We start from the raw sequence: 3,746 nt of genomic DNA, 5'->3' as shown, positions 1-3,746 counted from the left end.
TTTTTTTTTTTTTTTGTAGAGGCAGAGTCTTATTATGTTGCCAGGGCTGATTTAGAACTCTCAGCCTCAGAAGATTCTCCCCCATTGGCCTCTCAAAGTGCTGGTATTATAAGCATGAGCCACTATGCCTGGCCAAATGTCTCAATTTACTAATTATAAAGCTGGTAAAATTAATTATTAATATGAATAAAATTAATATTTTATTTATTGTTGTTAAAATATATAAGTTAACCATATAAATGATAATAATAATAATAACCATGAAATGCACACTAGTTTAATACCTATGCCTAAAATTAAAGACTTATTTGTTTATGTCAAAAGAGAACAACAGATAGAAAAAGGACACTGACAGCCATAAATGTTACAAACTCTGAAAATTCTGATGCTGCCTGGGTCATGACAGAGATATCATTTATTCTAAACTGGATGAAAGAAGAGGTTTGATATAATAACTAAGTCACATTACATTAAGTATCTTTATTAGCTACGTATTAAAATAGTATCTCTGATTCTCATAATCATTTAGTATGTGTCTGTTCGTTTCATCAGTGATATTTAGAAAGGAAAATATTTCCCCTTGGTTTCATAGGTTTGGTCATATTCATTAACTGATAACACTAATCAAGTGTGGGCTACATCACTGTGTCCTGTGCTTAAGTGTAACTGGGCACTTTGCTTACCTGTGCATTACGATATATCCTACCTGTCCAAAAAAGGGGATTCCTTGTCTAAAGTGTGAATCTACTTTCACAAATGTGAGTTTGGATGCAATGTTTGTGATTTCACTGATCCCGTTTGCAGTGACTACCAGATCTGAAAAATAGAAAGAGTCAGTACTTTTAGAAGTTACTTTAGTCATAAAATTTCTTTCTTACAAATGACCCTTATTTTGTTATGGAAAGTAAACTAATGTTTATTGTTTTATTCCCTACGTTCATTCATTACTCACACCTGTTCCCTCTTCTCTGATCCTGGCTTCCACTCTAAGCTTCATTTCAAAGCCCATATTTTTAATCTGGAGCATTTTGGTGTGTACTTGTTGGGTGACGCAGCCATTGCTGTTGAGCTGAGAAAAATGCCGAAAACAATAAATGTCAAACTGATTAAGATCAACAGTCACTCAATCTATTCTTCTCTCTCTAATGACAAGAAAACCTTTTTTTGCATTAAGCATGTTAATTGACCTTCAGGAACTTAATACTCATATCTGCCTTGTAACCTCCAAAGTTAGTCATCCAAATGAGAATCTTGCTGACTAAGAACAGAAATTTCTTTTTTGGCAGGGGATATTTTGGGACAGGCTTGTCCTGATGCCCTCTTTCTAGTTAGTAAAATGGAGTCTCACTGGTTGTAAACAGCGATAGCACTGAGGGAGAATACCGCCTACTAACCTGTTGACTGAATTCCTCACAGACCTCGTGCTTATCACAGTTAGGAACATGAAATAATTTTCTACACAGGCTCACAGTTGCAAGTCCTGGGACAGGTTTCCCATAGGTGTATCTGGCACATGAGAAATAAATCAGGAATTGAGAATGGCTATTTGCATTTTCCACCACCACTCCTCCAAAGAACTGCTCCTCTTTAGAGTTCCCCACACATCTTTATCATCTGGCTGCCCACCGAGTAGAAACCTGTCTGGAAAATGTCTCCCTCAGGAAATGTTATGCATTAAAACCTTTGCAACTTGACTGCACTGTAGCACCACATTCTCTTTGGGATTAAATATATGTAATATATTTATATCTACATATTTGTATGGATATCTGTATGTTTATATAAATATCTATATATTTAGATATATAGATTTATATATTTATATAAGTATATATTTATATAAATTTATATATTTATATAAGTATATATTTATATAAATATATACTTATATAAATATATAAATTTATATAAATATATACTTATATAAATATATAAATCTATATATCTAAATATATAGATATTTATATAAACATACAGATATCCATACAAATATGTAGATATAAATATATTACATATATTTAATCCCAAAGAGAATGTGGTGCTACAGTGCAGTCAAGTTGCAAAGGTTTTAATGCATAACATTTCCTGAGGGAGACATTTTCCAGACAGGTTTCTACTCGGTGGGCAGCCAGATGATAAAGATGTGTGGGGAACTCTAAAGAGGAGCAGTTCTTTGGAGGAGTGGTGGTGGAAAATGCAAATAGCCATTCTCAATTCCTGATTTATTTCTCATGTGCCAGATACACCTATGGGAAACCTGTCCCAGGACTTGCAACTGTGAGCCTGTGTAGAAAATTATTTCATGTTCCTAACTGTGATAAGCACGAGGTCTGTGAGGAATTCAGTCAACAGGTTAGTAGGCGGTATTCTCCCTCAGTGCTATCGCTGTTTACAACCAGTGAGACTCCATTTTACTAACTAGAAAGAGGGCATCAGGACAAGCCTGTCCCAAAATATCCCCCGCCAAAAAAGAAATTTCTGTTCTTAGTCAGCAAGATTCTCATTTGGATGACTAACTTTGGAGGTTACAAGGCAGATATGAGTATTAAGTTCCTGAAGGTCAATTAACATGCTTAATGCAAAAAAAGGTTTTCTTGTCATTAGAGAGAGAAGAATAGATTGAGTGACTGTTGATCTTAATCAGTTTGACATTTATTGTTTTCGGCATTTTTCTCAGCTCAACAGCAATGGCTGCGTCACCCAACAAGTACACACCAAAATGCTCCAGATTAAAAATATGGGCTTTGAAATGAAGCTTAGAGTGGAAGCCAGGATCAGAGAAGAGGGAACAGGTGTGAGTAATGAATGAACGTAGGGAATAAAACAATAAACATTAGTTTACTTTCCATAACAAAATAAGGGTCATTTGTAAGAAAGAAATTTTATGACTAAAGTAACTTCTAAAAGTACTGACTCTTTCTATTTTTCAGATCTGGTAGTCACTGCAAACGGGATCAGTGAAATCACAAACATTGCATCCAAACTCACATTTGTGAAAGTAGATTCACACTTTAGACAAGGAATCCCCTTTTTTGGACAGGTAGGATATATCGTAATGCACAGGTAAGCAAAGTGCCCAGTTACACTTAAGCACAGGACACAGTGATGTAGCCCACACTTGATTAGTGTTATCAGTTAATGAATATGACCAAACCTATGAAACCAAGGGGAAATATTTTCCTTTCTAAATATCACTGATGAAACGAACAGACACATACTAAATGATTATGAGAATCAGAGATACTATTTTAATACGTAGCTAATAAAGATACTTAATGTAATGTGACTTAGTTATTATATCAAACCTCTTCTTTCATCCAGTTTAGAATAAATGATATCTCTGTCATGACCCAGGCAGCATCAGAATTTTCAGAGTTTGTAACATTTATGGCTGTCAGTGTCCTTTTTCTATCTGTTGTTCTCTTTTGACATAAACAAATAAGTCTTTAATTTTAGGCATAGGTATTAAACTAGTGTGCATTTCATGGTTATTATTATTATTATCATTTATATGGTTAACTTATATATTTTAACAACAATAAATAAAATATTAATTTTATTCATATTAATAATTAATTTTACCAGCTTTATAATTAGTAAATTGAGACATTTGGCCAGGCATAGTGGCTCATGCTTATAATACCAGCACTTTGAGAGGCCAATGGGGGAGAATCTTCTGAGGCTGAGAGTTCTAAATCAGCCCTGGCAACATAATAAGACTCTGCCTCTACAAAAAAAAAAAAAAA

At 34.1% G+C, this 3,746-nt stretch overlaps 2 long non-coding RNA genes across 2 annotated transcripts; one reads left to right on the top strand and one right to left on the bottom strand.

The window, feature by feature from the left end:
* Positions 1–232: 232 nt before the first annotated feature.
* On the bottom strand, positions 233–1,725 carry LOC116272981. Its single transcript, XR_004181498.1, has 3 exons — positions 1,395–1,725; positions 955–1,069; positions 233–816 (listed from the first exon to the last, which is right to left on the bottom strand). It is a non-coding gene; the product is annotated as an uncharacterized LOC116272981 (long non-coding RNA).
* Positions 1,726–2,023: 298 nt separating this feature from the next.
* LOC116272980 lies at positions 2,024–3,515 on the top strand. The gene is made up of 3 exons (XR_004181497.1): positions 2,024–2,352; positions 2,678–2,792; positions 2,931–3,515. It is a non-coding gene; the product is annotated as an uncharacterized LOC116272980 (long non-coding RNA).
* The last annotated feature ends 231 nt before the right edge of the window (positions 3,516–3,746 follow it).

Source organism: Papio anubis, unplaced genomic scaffold, assembly GCF_008728515.1.
Source record: "Papio anubis isolate 15944 unplaced genomic scaffold, Panubis1.0 scaffold2911, whole genome shotgun sequence".
Taxonomy (NCBI): Eukaryota; Metazoa; Chordata; class Mammalia; order Primates; family Cercopithecidae; genus Papio; species Papio anubis.
This window is presented reverse-complemented; position numbering and strand designations above follow the sequence as displayed.